Below are 21,822 nucleotides of genomic sequence, written 5' to 3' on the forward strand. Positions count from 1 at the left end.
GAAGCTGGCGGAAATTTTAAAATGGCGTGGATGCGCGGTGGCAAAAGTAGGCAGTTTTAGGTATAAAGATTGCAGCCCTCATTCTTCAGTATTCCTATCAGGGGCGTAGATTAAATATTTAAAAATAGGGATCAGTGAGCAAGTAATAGACATACAAACAGAAGAACTAATTGTTGATGTTGGTGACAGTGATAGAGATTCCCATGATGACAGTGAATGTGAAAACTAACTATAAAACAAAAGCAATAGGTTAATTTTTTCATTTTCGTAAGTTATGTTTCTACATTATTTTCTAGTACGCTACTGTCCTATCTGTATTAATACTATAATTTACGCCTACTGAAAGCTTATTTGCGTATAGGTTCCAAGTGACTTACCCAAATAGGTCACAAATGGGCAAGTACCTGCGCGACCGCTGGCCAGCTTCCTTCGTCAGACCTGTACAAATATTTTTTCTTTTGTGCATTGGGTTACCTAAACATTTCAGGGATTTGTGTTATAGAGGCAGGAGTTTAATAAAAAATAATCAAAAGAATAAATTAAGACAATATCGAACGCGTAAGTTGTACGTTCGTTATTATCCCAATAGACCTGTATACAGTGACTCTATTCCAAGACCAAGATCGAATGAACAAATCAAGACCATTTTTTTATGTTGAAACAGAGAAGGTTGTAGACCTTTTTCGGGGACTATAACAAAATATTATATATATGAAACACTGACATTTTTAATAGTGGTTTATATGAAACATTAATATGAAAATTCATTTTCAGTTTTTTACCACTATAAACTACCTCATGGGAGGGAAAATTCGTTGCTGCTGTCGCACTCTCGCAGGAAATTATAGCAGGTAAAAAATTGAAAATGAATTTTCACATTAATATTTCATATTGACCGTTATTAAAAAAGTCAAGTTGTTCCATATATATAGTAATATATAATTACATTAGTTCGACAGATGTGTGACCTAATACGTACGGGGTTTGTCGTTATTGCTGTTGTTATCTTTCGTAGCTTAATGGTCAGAGCATTGGTGCGTAAAGCCAAAGGTCCCGGGTTCGATTCTAGGCGAGGGTGACAACGGCAATAAGTTTTTTCTCATTAACCTAAGGTAATTTATAGTGGGTAAAAAATTAAAAATGGATTTTCATATTAATATAACGAAATAGATGTTTTGTGGCAAGTTCAGACAATGGTAAATTTTACTACATGTGAAGTTGGAAATAGCAAGAGTTGTTCATTTAGAAGTTGAATATAACGAACGTATTGTACATACATGCATACATACATACATAGATATACGTATCAATACAAATAGCTATCCCGTTTTCCAATAACAAGCCAGAACTTATAGCTTTACAACTGTTGTTGTATTCACGTACGCACACTTACACGTGTATTTATTAATTGCACTTTGAAATGTATCGTTGTTAATCGGAATATATGAAAATTAGCTGTAATAACGTATATGACAACGGAGCGTACCAACCAGTCATAAATACTACACTCGGGAACCCGGTGTTCTTTTAAATACGTTGTTGCCTTGGTCTTAACCGAATCCTTATGTACAGGGTGATTCATAAAGGATGAAACATAAGATAATTGAAGATTCTAAACCTAATTTTGAAATAAAATTTTCGTACTATCTATGGAATGGAAAAAAGGGCGGAAGAACTATTAGGGGAAGATCAATTTGGGTTTAGAAGAAATAGAGGAACGCGGGAGGCCATTCTAGCTTTACGGGTAACAATAGAGAAAACGATGGAAAAAAGAAAGAGTGCGTACATAGGATTTGTAGATTTAGAGAAAGCTTTTGACAATGTTAAATGGGACAAGATGTTAAATATACTTAAAAAGATAGAAGAGTGGTACTTAGTTTGTATAAAGAGCAACAGGCAGTTATAGAGCTTGGGCTACAACGTAGAGAAGATCTATACATCGAAGACGCGATCAATATCATTAAAGACAGTACAACTGTAGGGATAGATGTGCAAGGGCAAAAGATTAGTATGCTTAGATTTGCAGATGATATAACAGTATTAGAATCTAGCAAGGAGGACCTAGAGATAGCTTTAAATAAAATGGAAGCGGTATTGACAGATCAGTACTGTATGAAAATAAATAAAAGTAAAACTAAAATACTGGTATGCAAGGGAAGAAAAAGTAGGGAAAGAGCGAATATAAAGATAGGAGACGAAAAATTAGAAGAAGTGGCTGATTTTAGATACCTAGGAAGTCAGATAAGTGAGGATGGAAGGAGTAGTAGGGATATAAAGCAGAGGATAGCGCAGGGTCGTGTCGCCTTTAATAAAAAGAAGTCACTTCTATGCTCGCGAACGGTTCATTTAGAAATTCGAAAAAGGTTGTTAAAGGTGTATGTTTGGAGCACGGCATTATACGGGTGAGAAACATGGACAGTGGGCGCGGCGGAAAAGAAAAGGTTAAAAGCGTTCGAAATGTGGTGTTATAGGAGGATGATGAGGATATCGTGGGTAGAAAAGGTTAGAAATAGAGGACTCTGTGGAAGTCAATAAAAAATAGGCGAGATAGGTTGGTAGGACACCTCCTTAGGCATGCAGGTCTAGTCAGAGACATATTAGAGGCAGAAACAGGTGTTAGGAGGGGTAGAGGTAGACCTAGATTAGATTACTGTTCGCAAATAGTTAAGGATGTGGGCTGTTCTAGTTTTAGGGAAATGCTCAGGATAGGAAAGAGTGGAGGTACATGTCCAACCAGTCTAAGGACCGACGACCTTATGATGATGATGATGTATACTGAATTGAAAGTGTAAAATAAGGATATTTAAGTAATATGTGTTTACCATAATTTAAAAAAAGGGATAGAACCCTATAAAACATAAACATTAAGTAAATCTTTGTATGTCCGAATGTTCACCATTATTGAGAAATTTTGCCCTTAGTCACACTGCTAAATTCTCCATGTGATTGTTTATTGCATCTAGTTTACACCCTCCAAAGTTCGGTGGTACTTATTTTTGTTGTAGAAAAGTTTTAGATAATATATTATATATTACATGTATAAATAGAGGTTATAAATGTCATTTAGGCAAGTATACATCTGCAAATTCTGAGTGTACAATTCATAACAGTGTTTGAATTACCTACTTCAAAGAGGTAACTTTGCAAGTTTAAGTTAAAGAGGTATACTGTATATTTTTTGATCGATACTATTTTAATAGAGTATCTAATTGCGATATTTGAAACATTCAATCCTTCAGAAACCACCCTGTATAAGCAGGTCTAGATCCGAGTAAATGGTGACTGTAGCGAAGATGGTTAAAAATATTCGTAACAGGTTACTTGCATTCATGTTTCATATTCACGTTTGCTCGTTTTCTGAAAGTGGTTCTGACTTTACATGGGCAAATATAACATTACCTATGTCGAAGGAAGAAAGTTTCTTATGTTGTAAAGAATAATTCAAAGATCTCAAACGAAAGATTTATAGCTCTCATGTCATTTAATACAGTATCTACCTTATAGGAAAATCTCGGGGAAAGTTGGATTAAAGAGAATACTTAACTTTGGTTGACACATATTAATGATTTGTACCTACACATTTCCACCAGTACTGCAACTTAAGTACAAACTGTACACAATAGCTAAGACTACATTCCAATTTAAATACATACACAAATACAATGTTCAGTTAGACAGTGGCTTCTTCCGGTGAAAGAATAAGAGGATTTCGGTTATTCCTTTGGGGTGCAATAATAATTATGGGCTATTACTACTTTGTATTAGTTTTCGTATTGTAATCAATTTTATTTTACTTATTTAACGGATGTTTATATTATACTATAACACTAATTATACACTTAAAATATTACTTATTGCACTGTTTATACCATTCTGAAATCGCTAATAGGCGCTGTCCATATACATATAAGTAACTCACTACCATCCAGTGGCCTATATTTATATTTTTATCGAATTCTCTGAAATAGTCTTCATTCTTCTCAAGAATTCCCGTAGTTCTATTGTTAAGCAGGCAAATTTACGTCACTCAGAGTATAATTTATTACCCTCCGCGTTTTTAGTACAAAGGTTGACGACGCCCGGCTGGTCTCTGCCTGGGGGCATACTCAATGTATTGATTATTATATTTATGCTTGTATGTAACAACATTTTTGAAAACCGATGAGTTTGAAGAAAGGTAAATAACTGTTTAATTCTTTAAGAAGAAATCAAAAAAGGCAATGAAATTATTTAAACTTTTCTTTCGCGAAGAATATTAATAAGTACATGTACCGTTAACTACGTAATAGGCAAGAGTTATTCTCATTAAATTATTTAGAATGTTCCGATTGATTTATGACGATGCAAACATATAAATAGAACGTGAGGTAGTAAGATAGTTGTGACAGTGACAACGTCTGTACAGCGTATATCTTATATTTTAATTAATTAAGCTGGTATGCCAGTTGTTATAGAGCTCGTGCATTTCATTTTCTGATGTCCACCATCAATAAATAAGTAATCAGGTTATAAAGAAAATGTGGTTAATTATCGAAACGGTACGAAATACATAACCACTGTCAACTCACCTGCAGTTTTTAATTTATTTTGCATTCGTAATACGCATACGTACGACGTTTGTATTAGATATATATAGTGTGTCTATTTTCATATTAGGGTAGTTCACATCTAAAACTACTTTTATTTTTTATTACCAACAAAAATAAAGTTGGAAATTGACGAGGGTAAGTGAACTAAAACGATATGTGACTGTAGATTATGTGTGTAGAGTATATTTGAAGAAACGTCGCAATAAAACTGAATAACGCCATTGAAGCAATACCAAGTACTAAAGTAATGTTAACAGGCTAGTAGTAAATTTAAGCAGTTGTAAAAAAAACTTCGTAAAGTCCTTGTCAAACATTTTGAAACACTACAACAAATATCAGTAGATGGCGAAGTACTACCCATACCTTGTTGTATAATAGTGATTTCAACTGGCTACATTCAGTCATTTCTGATGAAAATGATTTTATTAACCTTAAAATATTAATGTAATGCAGAATTTGTTGCTGTTGTCACACCCTCGCCGGGAATCGAACCCAAGATTATTGGCTTTACACACAAATGCTCTTACCACTAAGTTACTAGAGATGACAACAGCAACAACGATAAACCGTACTCAAATTTTCACTAACTTGAGGTAATTTATAGTTGGTATAAGTGGAAAATGAATTTTCACATTAATATTTGATATATTAAATATCAAAGTGTTTCATATATATGTACTATTAATATAATATATAACAAATATGTGACTTTTCAGTACGGTTTGTCGTTGTTGCTGTTGTCATCTCTCGTAGCTTAGTTGTCAGAGTATTGGTGCGTAAATCTAAGGGTCCCGGGTTCGACTCCTGGCGAAGGTGTGACATTAACTTAAGGTAGTTTAAATAAATTTTCATATTAATATTTGATATATTAACACAACCACTATTAAACATCAAAGTGTTTCATATATATAGTATTATTAACCTTCGTCGACTCAAAAGTGGGTCTCAGTTGACCCAGAATTAACAAATATGTTTATATCTTTTTTAAAAAAATTTTGTTATCGACATTCCTTTTGAGAATATATCTCTTTCCTGATATATATATATAATGAGAAAATCATATTAGGTGTTTTTTGTTAAAGCTAGTTATTCTGGGAATTATTTACAATTTTTAAACCCCAATGAAGAATGTTGATGCCATGGGATTTGACGGTACAATTTATGTACGATTTGAGGCGTGAGCATTATGTTGTTATATAACTGCAAATTGCTCGGAAAAGTCTTGTTTCTGAAAACTTATATGAGCCCTGATGAACAATTCAGATAATGAATATGAAAGAGACATACAATATACAGATGCCTTTGGAAGAATTAGAAGGTAATAGTTCTTTTACTGAGAATGGAGTCTTAGCGTAAAAAAAAGGTTCCTATAAGGATTCTGTTTTTTTCATAGTAAGGTATTTTGACTTTCATTCTGCCTTTTTGTAAAAATAACATATGATTAAATATTTTGTGTCATGAGTATATTGAAGTAAAAATAAAATCTGATCGATGTTTCTTAAAATTTGTCCATATAGGGTTGTTCGGAAAGTCATTTCGTTTTTTTTTGTAGAAGTGAAAGACAGTTTTCGTATAATAAACAAATACTTTATTAAATTATATATTGACCGTTCTGGTCCAACACCTTTTGCCATCTTTCTGGTAGTAGCATAATTCCACGTTCATAAAATTTTTGGTCTTTGCTGGCAAAAAACTGATCGAGGAGGTTTTTGACCTCCTCATTTGAGCTGAAGGTTTTATCTTGGTAAAACACTACACCTTTCTTGTTGATTAGTTTTGACCTTTTCTGTTGAAGTGCATCATTCAGTTTGTCCAGCTGATGACAGTAGACTTCCGAATTAATCGTTGTGTTATCCGGTAAAAGCTCAAAAAAAACGATTCCTTTAAAATTCCATTGGTGAATATCGGCTTTGGAAATGGTTTGAGCCGGTTCATCTTTTTTGCTCCATGACCTCTTGCGTTTGACGTTGTATACAACCCATTTTTCGTCCCCAGTGATGATGCGCTTCAAAAACGGATCATTTTCGTGACGTTTGAGAAGCGAATCGCAGACTCTCTGTGAGAACATGGGGAACCCATACATCGAGCTTCGAGGATAATTCCAGGCCTTTCAAGTGATCATAAACTGTTGAATTTGATAAATTTAACCTCAATCCGATCTCACGTGTTGTTATTTGCCGGTTCACATCAACTAATGCCTTTATCGCGTCTTTATCAGCTTCAACCGGCCTTCCCGAACGTGGTGCATCTTCGACATCAAAATTGCCGGATCGAAATTTAGCGAACCAGTTCTGGCACTGGCGTACTGTCAACACACCTTCTCCATATATATAAGTCAATTTCTTTCTGGCTTGAACAGCATTTTTACCCTTTCTGTAGTAAAACAGTAAGATATGTCGAAAATGCTGCTTATCGCTCTCCATATTTAAAAGGGCACCAACCAAAAACTACTGCGTAGAATTAATTGGAATTTTTCACACACAAGCCTTGCTATATGAGCTCTCAAAGCATATAAAAATTATACGGCTTAAATGTGAAGTTGGGTGCAAAAGAATACAATTAAATCCTGTGTCGGGAAAAAACGAAATGACTTTCCGAACAACCCTATATTTTAGGATGTCAGAAATAGGTTTATTTGGTTTTTTACAAAATTTTATCTATTTTCACTGACAACATATTCCACTTAATAACATATCCTCATAATGATCATTCAAGAATAATTCCAACAGTTGTCGTAAATGTTAGTATTAAAATTATATGAAACGTTTATCTTCGATAATTTCTAACGATAATCAGAATTTAGTAGATAGGCAGCTTAAATGAGATAAGCATGTAGGTGCATAGGAAACGCCCATGTCATCGACCATCCATAAGCAGAAAATATTACCGACGCCGAGTTTACTAAGAAAAGGTCAACAATGTAGGTAGATGTAAACACTTAAAGCAATTACAAAGGTACTGTTATCGAGATAATAACAATATATACGGCTATCTATTTCTCGTTCAGAATATTGTGATCGTAGACAGCTTTCGGGCTTATTACAGAAGATGCCTGGATGCGGATGTGCAGTTTATGTATTATTATTGTCGCTTTTTTCTCCTTTCGAGAGCGTATAATGGACTCTAAAACAGTTATTTTGCGGTTAAAGGGCAGGCGAGTCGCCACGCGCCGTTGCCACCGTGACTAACGGTATTAACCACGCAAATTAAACGGATTTCTTACGCTTGTTAACCGACTCGACGAACGTCGCGAACGAGAACTAAAATTCACGCTGTCCTGACCACTGCTCACCTTCAAAGGATTACCAAACTTAATGTTACAGAATTTTCAATAATTCACTGTTACATTTAAGAGCCGATAATCGTTTATCAGAGGTGGTAGATTGTAACCCATCAAAATTAAGTATTTAACGTCAAAAGTCGCAGAGCTTACGTGAGAAATAATTTTTTATTCTAGTTACGGAAGAGAAAAACTGCTGTCATCGGGACAGTTCCTTACAAATTTTCGTGCTATTTATAAAAGACATATCTAAATAGTAGTACGTAAGTTTGGATAAATGTTTCGTTAATACTGAGACAAAAATAAGAGGAAAATTCTAATAGCCTAAAATTTGCTGTTCTGGATCCTGAGAAGGAAAAAATAATTCAAAAAAGCATTTAGCTTAAAATTACAATAATTTAAATATTCTTCATATGGTTAAAGCGTTAAAGCATTAGACGTCTCATTAATGCCAGAACTTTCGGTTAACTAATAAGTACAATCACAATTAAATTTTTATCGAAAACTTTCAAGCAAGTCGATAGCTGCGGTAGAGTGGGATATATAATGCTTGAAATTTCATCAGTTGAAGGGGTTTATGAGCTTGCTGGTCGACCGCTAGCTACCAAATACCAGTTTAGACTAAATGAGAATCGACTAAAATGTTCTTGAACGCTTATAGTATTGGTCTCGGCTAGAATGTTTTCTAATGTCTAGGATTGCCTTCAGGTAGAATGTTCCAGAGTGGACTGGAAGTGTCCAGAACTTTCAGAAATGTTCATGGGCCGTTATGAGCGTGTGGTGAGGCTGGCTTTTGATGTCGTATTAAAACATTTTTTAAATATTTCCACCAGCACTCTAAAAAGTGTTTGGAATCTCCTATAATATTAGGTATTTCCTCAGTTTGATGGGGGTGTCGGTCTGCGAGTCGACTATCGGCCACCAAACACCCGTTTGGAATAGATGAGAATGTACCAGAATGTTCCATATTGTTTCCAGGGTAGTCCTCAGCTAGAAGTTCACGACACCATCTCTGAAGTTGGTTCCGCAAAATGACAAACTTTCGCCGTATTGCCAACTTAATTTTTTGACGGATACGCTTATGATTGAAGTTTCAAAGAAGGTGTTGTAAACAATACCATTTTATTGCTCACTATTTGTATCTTCCCCGCACTTTATTTCTATTGTTTGTGTTGGTAATATTTTATTGATTGGCAACATTAATTAATATTTATTGAGAAGCTGTCAATAGTTATCTGTCATTATGAAAATTAAGTTTACTGATGTGACAGAACAATAAATTTTAAATTCAAGTAATATGTATGACACAATTATGAAGTCCGATCTAGCAAGTCCCGGCATATTAACGAGCACTCCAGGAGTTCCAGATATCAGCCAATCCTCATATCTTCTTAGTAAATACAGAATACAAAAAGTTCAATGTACTGTACCATTAGAGCAAACATTTGAGTCAGCAGAAGAGGATGCACATATTCACTATGGACCGGATGATTTAGGTGAAATATTTTTTATACTTGGTTTTGTGAGACCGATATAAAGTTATAGACCATCCACAATTTAAAGACATTTTTGTCTGTCTGTATGTTTGCGAACTGTAACGTTAAAAGTAAAAGTTGAGGTTACGATATTCTCACGCAATAAGGAAGAGTAGATATATGAGCAATAATTTAATCCAATGTGAAAGAGTTAAAAAATCATTATCACTAATGAAGGGTAAAAACTGCAACCTTCGGCTGAGTTATGAGCGACTGCGTAACATTTTCGGTAATGCCTTTAGACTTTCAAAGAAAGGGGGCTCATGAAACTCATATCAAATTGTCGTCGCAGAAAGTGAAATCAAATAATAGAGTACCGTCGTTATTTGGTGGCAGATGTTGCAAGTATTACGAAATTTCTTTTATGTATTTCTGAGAAATTAGTGATTGAAAAAACATTGATAATGGTGTATTGTTCTAGCTAACGGTTGCCAAAGTCGTGGCGACAAAAAAACCGAGAGTTAGGTATATTTCACACTTAAATGGCGATAGTTATGAAATCCTTTTGTTTTATAAATTGAAAATTATTAAAGATGCACCGGATGGATCGTCCGGACATTAGTTCTTGCGGGTAATTTCGATGTCTGATCAGTACACAGCCAATCGAATAGTAACTACGGGCTGCAGGCTATTATTAACAATCATCACACGTCCAAATGACCTGTATGTGTACCAGCTGTTGCAAAGGTCACGATTGCGCTGTAACGAAGAGCTGTCAACTGTTCTCAATCACTGACGATTTGTTAGCTGGGGTACTTTTTGTGCATGTTTATTACACCCCCTACGTTGCGGAAGCATCACAAGATGCATTCTACACTACCTCTAGACGTTACCTTTGAAATATTCCGAAATACTGATCAGTGTATATTTGTTCATCTCTGCAAATATAAATTAATTTACAAAAGCACTAATTACGCTACTGAACAAATCGATCTGGTGAAAAACGGACTTGACTATTGCACAAACAGTTACGAGTCCCCTTTCCTTCGTAGTCTACGGTAATATCAATTATCAAACTCCAAACTCAAATAAAATTTTCTTCTTTCAATCATCTTGATTGTAAATGGCAATGATGCCAACATAACCTAAATACCCAAAGCAGATATGTGCCATAAAGATAATAATTGTGCACTCAACTGTCAAGGATAAAGCGGCTAATTTCATATTGTTTGTTTGTATAAAAATAAGTTAGGCACAGTTCTCTGCACAACAATTAATTTACTGGTTTGTCTAGGTTAGGTTAGGTAGTTAGACTATTCCGATATAAATACTGGTCATTTCCGTTTAAATAGTGGCTATGTAAGGGAAACTAGGCATCTTGCAGCACATGTTTCTCTTGGATATTTTTTTGTATTAAACGAGAAAAAACAAAAATATCTTAACACAATACTGTGGAGAATGTGCAGGGTTTCATTGTTCGGAACGTGGAGCTGTATCGATGCGAAACATGGACGGTGGGCGCTGCAGAAACGAAAAGATTAGAAGCGTTCGAAATGTAGTGTTACATGCGAATGATAAGGATGCCGTGGATAGAGAAAGTTAGAAATGAAGAGGTATTAGAAAGAATAGGAGAACAGAGGGCTCTATGAAAGTCAATAAGAAATAGGCGAGATAGGTTGGTAGGACACCTTCTCAGGCATGAAGGTCTAGTTAGAGACATATTGGAGGCTGAAACGGGAGTTAGGAGGGATAGAGGTAGACCAAGATTAGATTACTGTTCGCAAATAGTTAAGTATGTGGGTCGTTCTAGTTTTAGGGAAATGCGAAGATTAGCTCAGGATAGGAAGGAGTAAAAGTGCGTGTCCAACCAGTCTTAGGACTGACGACCTTATGATGATGAAGGGCAAGTCTTATAATATTGAACGCCAGCTAGCGATTCATTAAAATTTCTGTTTTATTTCTTCCCTTAAACTGTCAAATTCCGATTCCGCCAATTTGTTTAACCTTGTCAAAAACACGAGGAAAATACAAATACGACCACAACAATTGAATGCATCATCACCAAGTGCTGCATCATTCACGAACAAGTTGCTACAAGTGTTACAACTTACCCGTGTTGCAACTTGCCTCGTTTTCCCCTAATGTAAAATACTGACCACATTTTTGTTTAATCCCTACTGACAATTGATCATAAATACTGACGTTGGATTTAAATAATGACTCTTTATAAAAACATGATTAAAATACTGACTAGTAACCAGTAAAATACAAGCATTTTCAACATCCTTATTATTGTTTTAAGAGCAAAAGATTGCAAAAGATTATTCATGTGATCGAGATGGATTATGCCAACTGTATTATATTATATGCATTCCATGTATCGGTTGTGGTCATTATATCAGTGTATTTTGCGAATGGATAAGTGACAAAATTTTAAAACAGCAACGTATATGGGAGGAAGAGTACATATGCAGTTGTTTTGAACAAAACTTTGAGGATGATGAATCAAAAAGTGAAGACAATGAAAAGTAATTCTTCAAGACTACATTTTACAATATAGTTTTTGTTTTCGTAACACATATGTAAACGGATTCAGACTATCATACATGGTCATTCAAGTAAAATCATTAATTAAATAGGTACCTACTACTAAAAATTTATTTTAGTATATATTTATTCAATTTTAGTATTTTTATTATTTAATAAAACTTATTAATATTTTGTGTTATTCAATTTATAATGAAGAATGGGAATTAATGTTGGTGAAATGGTGAAAATAAGATGTAATGAGTTACTCAGTAAGGGGAAGGCTTTGAGAAATATTAAAAAATCAAGATATAGAGTAGAGGTGGAATCATTAACATGAAGGCAATAGTGTAAACTTTAGATGTGATGACTGATGGTAATAAATCTGAGAAAGACAAAAATTTAAGTACCTACCCATCATCATAAGGTCGTCAGTCCTAAGACTAGTTGGACACATACCTCCACTCTTTCCTTTCCTGAGCTAAACTTCGCATTTCCCTAAAACTAGAACAACCCATATACTTAACTATTTGCGAAAAGTAATCTAATCTATGCCTACCTCTACCCCTCCTAACTCCTGTTTCTGCCTCTAATATGTCTCTGAGTAGACCTTCATGCCTGGGAAGATGTCCTACTAACCTATCTCGCCTATGTCTTATTGACTTCCATAAAATTCCTCTGTTTACCTATTCTTTCTAATACCTCTTTATTTCTAATTCTGTCTATCCACGATATCCTCATCATTCGCATATAACACCACATTTTAAACGCTTCTAACCTTATCTTTTCCGTCGCGCTCACTGTCCATATTTCGCACCCGTACAACGCCGCGCTCCAAACATACACCTTTAACAACCTTTTTCGAATTTCTAAATTAACCGTTCGCGAGAATAGAAGTAACTTCTTTTTATTAAAGGCGACACGACCCTGTGCTATCCTCTGCTTTATATCCCTACTACTCCTTCGTTCCCTTGCATACCAGTTTTTTAGTTTTACTTTTATTTATTTTCATACAGTACTGCTTTTTCAGTACCGCTTCCATTTTATTTAAAGGTATCTCTAAGTCCTCCTTGCTAGATGCTAATACTGCTACCTACCTACTGTTATTTTAAATTGATTCTCTGCTCTCGGTTATACTGACTAAGATCTAAGAGATTAGCACATCTCGTAGAATGTGGGAGGGACTGTAAATATCAAGGCCTTCTACGGGAAGAAAATCAATAATTGAAAACGGGATGCGCACCCGTATATTTCAAATTGAGGGTTGTAAAGCCATATAGGTCCCATGGTGTAATGGTTAGCACTCTGGACTCTGAATCCAGCGATCCGAGTTCAAATCTCGGTGGGACCTGCAAGTCGTTTTTTTCAGTTTCTTTTGTTTACATATGTTTCAACGATGCGAAATGGGATGTTGGTACATTATACCGATCAATTATTGCAGAGTTAACATACTAACACAGTGATACACTGAGATATCTCTGTCTCTTTATCGCAATTTAATTTTATCGCAAACATCCAAGACTTTCACATGTCCAGAAAAACATATTTAAATAGGATTCTGCTAATTTGGCTGTCTAAACTTGTTTATTTACTTGATAATTGTTACAATGTTTCTGAAGAAAAAAAAAACATTTAATAATGAATAAATAAAGGTAACCTCTTCTGCTATCTCCATTTTTTAAAATATAATTTTTGATAACCTCGTGTCGCATCGTCTTTCACAACGTTTAAAATGAGAACACAAAAACATCCATGAATATTTGCTACAAATATTTCAAAAAAGTGTAGTAAAGTGCGAATCAATACTGAACGTACCTATACTGAAATTTTTTCGATATACTAAACTTTATGATCCTTACAATATTTACCTAGTTTTTGATAAATATTAACATTTTTTACTGCAGATTTTTCCTATTAAAACTTTAGTAATGAACAGTGTGTAAAAAGTAGTCTTTAACTAATTAAACACTTAATTTAAAAAAATATCATTACTATCTATAATCCCTTACAATTTGCCATAATATCCAAATAATTGTCCATATTTAATCCAGGGTATTAAGTCATAAAAAATTTTATTTTTGCAATATTTCAAGTGGCTATTAGGTTCTACCTCTTGGCTATAGAAGTTTTGTGAGAGACAAGCGGATGGACAATTAGGGGAGTGAGACCATATATGTGTTCTGTTTTCCAATTTTGGTACCAAACATTAAAAACAACATGCATCTGAATAATTAAAAACATTACGTTACATTTTATTTTTGACGTAAATCGGTCTTTGCATTGTAATTTCAATATTTACCAATATTTTTAATCATCCGACGGGTAAGAACTAAGGATGAAAGTCTGAGATCATTATCGTCATAAGGTCATCAGTCCTAAGACTGGTTGGACACTTTCAATTTTTCCTATCCTGAGCTAATTTTCGCATTTTCTTAAAACTAGAACAATCCACATCCATAACTACTTGCGAAAAGTAATCTAATCTAGGTCTACCTTCACTCTTAATTACTATTTCTGTTTCTACTTAGGTCTCTGTTCCCCTGTTCCCCATTCCGAGATATAATTAAGATAAACTCTTTTTTGACCTTAACGGTATACATCTATTGGACAATCAATACAGCTTATTCGTAATAAAAATCTTAATATGAAACTGCCACGTATTATTTTGACATGTTTTCAACTCTCAACCATTGATTTATTCACTTATTTCAACGGCTTTTAAATGAAAAATCGAGATGCTAGTTTGTAAATTGGTGGTATTTTCAAAATCTGCTTACAAAATTAAAATCGCACGATCTAGAGAGCATTGAGACTTTCTGAAAGAGAGTACGAAAGACTTGAAATTGCTGTTGTGGAAAAACTATTTATCCGACAGTGCCTGGTTTTCACACATATAAAGTAAATATAAATTACTCTAATTTCCCGTAAGGAGATATGAATTTAAAATTTTTTTCATTTTCTCGTTTAATATTAATCCATTGGAGTCAATCAAGGTCTCAAATTGTAATTTTTTTATTCCCTACAATTCTTCTTGAATTATTGGTTCCATTTGACATAGTATTCAAAGGTTTAGAAATTAATGAACTTTAAAGAAATAATCTTGTTTATTCTTTATATTATTTGCAAGGACAGTTCATAAATCGTAGCTTCAACTTGACCTTGTCAAACATTTGACATACTACGGTTAGCGACAAATATCAACAGATGGCGATATACCGCCCATAACTTGATATTGTACTAGCTAGTTCACTTTTACGGATCGGTTGGTGATTCACCGAAACTGCCTTTAGCGTGTTAGTAGCATGTCAGAAATTGCTAACCACGTCTTCGATAAATTACTGAACAAAAGCTTATATTTCTTTATGTGTTGAATTTATTTTTCAAGAGTTCTATTTTCTGTCTTTCTACTCTAGAAACAGAACCATTCCAATTGTTTTCTGAATTGTACCTATTACACATACGTAATTCCATTATTATTACAAGCGTCACCTTTAAACTAGAAACTGTTTTTGTTGCTCTAAATTAAACGCGACTGCATTAATCATTAACGCCTACATTTTTGTGGCTAGACGTCCACCGTGTCGTAAAGCTATAAATAACTGTAAGCACTAAAACAAATCTCCACTTCATTTTCTTGGAATAATTTGCCCTTGATGTGAATAAGATTTGTATTTAACAATTTGCATACATTTGTAAATACACGTAGCTGTAGGTTCTATACCGACGTGTGCGCATGTACGTGTATGCACCCCATAATATCCGAGATTAGGAATGCCAAGGCGAGAAGTAAATTGAATGCAATTAGCTGCATGAAAATAAAAATTAACGAACCGCATTTATTACTTAGTAAACAGTTCTCGAAAATGGATACATAAAAGTGTACCAAATGGTATTGTAGAATATATCACACTAGATAGCGGTGTCATCATTATATGCTTCTATTCTGGGTCAATGCAATAACGCTCTCTTCTTATGTTAAATAAATCGGAAGAATACCGACGGAAACGATGATTTTACCTTCTGTAACACATCCAGGTACAGAAGTAATACAAATACCGATATAACAATTCAAACGAGATTTTTATGGCCTATAACAATTAAGTTGTTAAACGGTAGATCTAGAAATGAAGAAGTTGGAACAACAGTAATATAGACAACTTAACATAACACAAACATTTTATAGACTTAAAGTTAGCTTTAAATAAAATGGAAGCGGTACTAACAGATCAGGACTGTATGAAAATAAATAAAAGTAAAACTAAACTACTGGTATGCAAGGGAAGAAAAAGTAGGGAAAGAGCGAATATAAAGATAGGAGACGAAAAATTAGAAGAAGTGGCTGATTTTAGATATCTAAGAAGTCAGATAAGTCAGGACGGAAGGAGTAGTAGGGATATAAAGCAGAGGATAGCGCAGGGTCGTGTCGCCTTTAATAAAAAGAAGTCACTTTTATGCTCGCGAATTTATAAATCCGAAAAAGGTTGTTAAAGGTGTATGTTTGGACCGCGGCGTTGTACGGGTGCGAAACATGGACAGAAAAGGTTAGAAGCGTTCGAAATGTAGTGTTACAGGCGAATGATGGGAATAACGTGGGTAGAAAAGGTTAGAAATGAAAAGGTATTAGAATGAATAGGAGAACAGAGGACTCTATGGTAGTCAATAAAGAATAGGAGAGATAGGTTGGTAGGACACCTTCTCAGGCATGAAGGTCTAGTCAGAGACATATTGGAGGCAGAAACAGGAGTTAGGAGGAGTAGAGGTAGACCTATATTAGATTACTGTTCGCAAATAGTTAAGGATGTGGGTTGTTTTAGTTTTAGTTCTAGTGTCCAACCAGCCTTAGGACTGACGACTGATGATGATGATATATCATTTACACAATCTTGCAAACGTCTCCTAGGTCAGTCAGTTGATTCATGAGTTAACAGTTCTACGTCAAAGAAGTCGAAAAATTAATGTCAAAAATGTCTATAACGTAAGTGAGAATAACAACAGAGGCAGATAGACTTGTGTTTACTAGTTTTAATAAATAGTGGTACAATTGTTTCATACTTCTTTTCTTTTTGTTTCTATTCAATAGCTTATTAAACAGTGATGCTTAAAAATAGATTTCTTGTCTTATTTGTTAACGTCCTCTCTTGCTAGCAATAGTCTTGCTGTTTGTTATTCCAACAGACTTGGGGAGTCTCCAAATCTGATTTGTCAAAATTTATGAGGGCTGCACCTACCCTCGACGCCTTCAAATTCTTCGAAGTACTTACATGCGGATTGTTCGCTCCGCACTTAGCTACCCATGGTTCATCAGAAACATCCGAATTCTGAAAGAAACTGGTCCACCTTCTCTCCCCGAGACTGCAACCAAATTCGCAACAAATTTTAGGGCCTCAGTGTCAGGTCGCCCAAACCCGTCTATTTGGACACTTTACGACTTCGCCCCTAAACCAAACGACCGTTTCAGAAGATCCTGCCAACTTGTCTTCTGAGCAGCTCACTTTTACTCAATTTTAGTTTCGCTTTTTAGCGCGGGTACCCGCCCTACTCTTTGTGATGGAACACCTATTCTCACCCACACCATCACCCCACCAAAACACTCCCCTCCCAACTTTTACATCTCCCCCTAACCAATCTCCCCAACAAATTTTCCTTTGGGAGTCACAACCTTCCAATTGATCTCGCTACTCGAGAAGGGGTTTTAGTCGGTAGGCGCTTCGGAGAATTCGATGCTATCCCCCTTCAGAGGGTGTCTTATGAAGATTTCCCCTCCTCGAGAATAATGTAAACAAAAAAAAAATCGGAGCAGCTCAGTTCTAGTTACAAGGAGATAAAAGGCGAAATAAGAAGAGAGATGAAGCGATACAATGGACGATATAGTAGTGAACAAGTGATTTTTTTCATTAAACGTTAAAACATGTATTGCATGTTTTTCATTTGATGGCCTACATCAAGACTTGCTTGATAGGTACATAAAAAGTAAGAATTCTTGCTTTTTGCTAATTCCTTGATATAAAATCATACTCTTGCTGAGAGGAATTTTTGTCTTGTCTTATTCATGTTTACAAATTTCTTTTCTTGTTCCTGTAGCAAAAACAAAACAAGAACAAGAAAACACAAAACACTAGTTTTAAACGTTGGTAGAACTTTTACTACTAGCGTTTCCTGCAAATAGATTTCCTCCTTCGTTTTAGAATAGCAATACTGCACATAAAGATATTCCGAATAGTTCTTTCGTGCCGTTTTGATAAAGTTATCAAAAAAAGAACTGCTCAATTGTTAAACATTTCTTTCGGCTGACGTAAATTCCGTAAGGAACAAAAACGTATGTGTAATTACGCGAAATTTTTAATCAAGTGTTTCATTACATGGTGACCATCGTATAGGCACAAACATTTAATAAATATTTCTAAGAACACAATTGGTGACATCATTGAGATAATTGGTTTGTAATCCCCAACANAAAGTTTGTCACACGGGTTACTAACGCCTGGAAATTTCACTTCCGGTTCAATTTTGCAAATTCTGTAATGTTTGATTTTTATCTAGTCAGCGGAAATGTGATACGTTTTGTGGAAACAAAATCCAGACGTTAATCAGTAGAATAATACGACCTAATTGAAAAAACAACACATCATAATCAAAATGAATTCGTTTATGTAACATTTATGCATGCGTACACAGCTAACGTTAAAAATAGAAGAAATAAAAGTGAGTAATAATAGCAAGTTAGCTTGCAACATTTTCGTGGATTAGATGAATATATTCAGTATATCCAAAGGATGTAATAATGAATATATTTTTATATACAAGATTAACGAATATCTAATTGTAAATCAATTTTCTCGTACCTAATAGTTTGTACCTAAGTATAATATGTATTATTATTAACTCTGCGTTATGTTATAATAGGAATAAAATTAATAAAGACGATATCCACAAGCTTTAACAATAGGCATTTTACAGCCCCTTTTTAAGGTAATACACTAAACACAAAGGCAGCATTAGTCCCGTGGAGTCCAATATGTATCCACCAAGAACTTTTGATTCTTATCAACAAGACAGAAGTCCATATGCGTTGTAATCGGTTTAATCCGCATGAAAGATCGAAATAGCTTGAATAATAATCAATAAGAAGTGACGGTTCAGAATCAATATAGAAAACGATGAGTTGGCAAAATCGTGTTCGGATAGCTAGTAATTTATCATCACAGTTGACGTGTCTATGCACACATAACAATGGCGAAAAATATGCTATCCGAATCGTCTTCATTTTCTAGGCTACGATTCTTGGGTTTAATGCGATGGAAAAAAAATAATCGGTATCAGTTACTTGCAATTTGTCTTTAATAACGATTTTTCTATAAGAAGAATAATTACAAAATAAAGTTGTTTGCAACCGTAGGGATAGATATACAGGGGCAAAAGATTAGTATGTTTAGATTTGCAGATGATATAACAGTATTATCATCTAGCAAGGAGGACCTAGAGATAGCTTTAAATAAAATGGAAGCGGTACTGACAAATTCTCTATAGGAAAGTTTGGATATAATGACTCCGTTTAAAATGACATATCGTTTATTATGACTGATTCTCAAGGAATCATATCCGGCTATAGTGACCCAAATGATTAATAATAACATTTTCACTCATTTTTCTTACCCTTCTTATGTATATTGATATTACAATTCATCGTTCTTTTTCTTTTTCTCTTAATAAATATACACAATTTGCAGTTTTTCTATCTTTTAAACTAAATAACTAACCAAAATAGAAAGTTGTTTATTTGTCATTTCCCTTCGATGTCATTATAAGCGGATTCTACTGTATGCTTTAAATTCAAGAGACTTTTATATTTGACGCCGCTGTAGCAAAATTGTCGCAATAAATGAAATACATTGTAGTTTTATTTAAAAATGCTATTGTACACTTATAGGTAAATAGTTGTAGCATTATTTCTGAATCTCCATGTAAAAATACCGTGCAAGTACTTACATGTACAGAGAATGACAGAGAAAGAAACAGAAAAAGAGAGATGTAGGAATACCTTGAACTCAATTAGTATAATGAGGTAGTAATTCTTTTCCCTTTCGTGGTTTGACTTCATAACAGCCCTATTACCAAATTACCGAACGCGTGTTTCACATTATCCCTGTTTAAACAGACCCTCGGCACCCTCGCTAAATTCAACACTTCACTCTCCCCTACAAAATGACCGCACACGTAACACGTAACCCTCAGTCCTTAAAAAGCAATTAATGGACTTTGTCGCCGGTATATTTTGCAAAACTGTCACAAGAAACAAGAGTTATGACGAAGTCTGCTACTGTAAATAAAAAAGAGAGGATAATTTAGATTACAAGCTCTTAGTAAACTGTTTCTCCTTATGAAAAATGTAACTATTGTAATGTTCGTGGGTTTAACAAATTAACTTTTAAGACTCACAACGACAAAAACTATTTATTTACACTAATTACGTATTATTAAAGGACTTAAAAACACTATTAAATTATAACTAACTTAGGTAATTATTCTATTTATTTACACTACTGTTACTATTCACTGTTCTATTTATTTCACTTCTATCACTGTCTATTTCTTGATTCACTTCTGCAACGGTCAATGTATTTCTACTCTTTACTTCTACATCGGTCAATTTATTTCTACTCTTCACTTCTACAACGGTCAATTTATTTCTACTCTACTTCGGCGATCGTCTCTTCCTTTTTATACTCTCTTGCCTCCCTTCGGGAACATTCTCCAGCCGTCCGGAGAAGTCTCGTTTTCTTTGAACGGTTTAATTCCTTTCCCGGAACGCAGGTACGACACACACGTTTACAGATACGGCGCACATGAAGAAAAGCGGCCGCGGCTAGTCGGCGAATCGATAAGCCGCTCACACACACGTATGCCCGATCGCACACAATCACACTCGTGGTCGCTACAATATCTTTTTCTCTTCATCTCATAATTCAAAAGGAAATATTACTTAAAGGCCCGCCTACACGCTGCAAATGTTATACTTCGATTGTGTATAAATACCTAAATAATATTACCATGTTGTACTGCCCTTATTGACCGAGGTGGGAACTCGCCCTAAGGGGCCGTTATTAATATTACGTCTCGCCGCAACGGCAGGCGGTCTCGGGGTAACATGAGATTTGCATAAATATACTTGGTGGACTTACCTTTGAATGTGTGTATTCGTTCTTTTTTTCTGACTAATTTTATGTTTAAACAATCTTGTTATTTTAAAATGATTCATGTAAAATAATGAGAGATATAAACCTAATCGAATATTGGTCGAATAGTTCGAAAAAATAGAATTATTCCTTTTTGTTTTAATAATGGTTTTTCTCTAATTCTCTTTATTTTCAAGCTTGTAGCTAAGTTATAGTTTTTAATTAATTCATGACTGATTACAAACATTATGTTGAAAAACATTTTAGTAGTGGTTAAAATGAAATATTAATGTAAAAATTCATTTTCAATTTTTTACCCACTATAAACTACCTGGGATTAATAAAGGCAAATTTGTTGCTGTTGTTACACCCCCGCCGGGAATCGAACCCGGGACCTTTGGCTTTACGCTTAGTAGTCAGACCATTGGTTGGATTACCGGCAAAGGTGTGACAACAGCAACAAATTTTCCCTCATTAACCTCAGGTAGTTTATAGTGGGTAAAAAATTAAAAATGAATTTTCACATTAATAAAACATTATGTTGAACAATTTTTAATAATTTTTAAATACAACCAACTGTAAATTAATAATAAGAAAGTAAATAATTAAAAAATTATTAATATATATAACGACGACTTCGTTACGTATGAATTTCGAATAATTCAGGCAGTCTTAATATAAACACTTTAAACGCTGATACAGGTTTTTCATTCATAAATTAACTAATATTATTAATTCTCAAAATAAAACGTCCACTTATTAATATTTTATATGTTATA

General features: G+C 34.4%; 1 protein-coding gene and 1 non-coding gene across 7 annotated transcripts in view; one reads left to right on the plus strand and one right to left on the minus strand.

Moving 5' to 3' along the window:
- LOC108735350 (dendritic arbor reduction protein 1) overlaps window positions 1–21,822 on the minus strand; it is a 499,675-nt gene that overhangs the window by 23,099 nt on the left and 454,754 nt on the right. The gene's annotated exons all lie outside the window — the stretch shown is intronic.
- Trnaq-cug lies at window positions 13,150–13,221 on the plus strand. Its single transcript has one exon. It is a non-coding gene; the product is annotated as a tRNA-Gln (tRNA).

The sequence above is a fragment of the Agrilus planipennis genome, unplaced genomic scaffold (assembly GCF_000699045.2).
Source record: "Agrilus planipennis isolate EAB-ADULT unplaced genomic scaffold, Apla_2.0 scaffold70, whole genome shotgun sequence".
Classification (NCBI taxonomy): Eukaryota; Metazoa; Arthropoda; class Insecta; order Coleoptera; family Buprestidae; genus Agrilus; species Agrilus planipennis.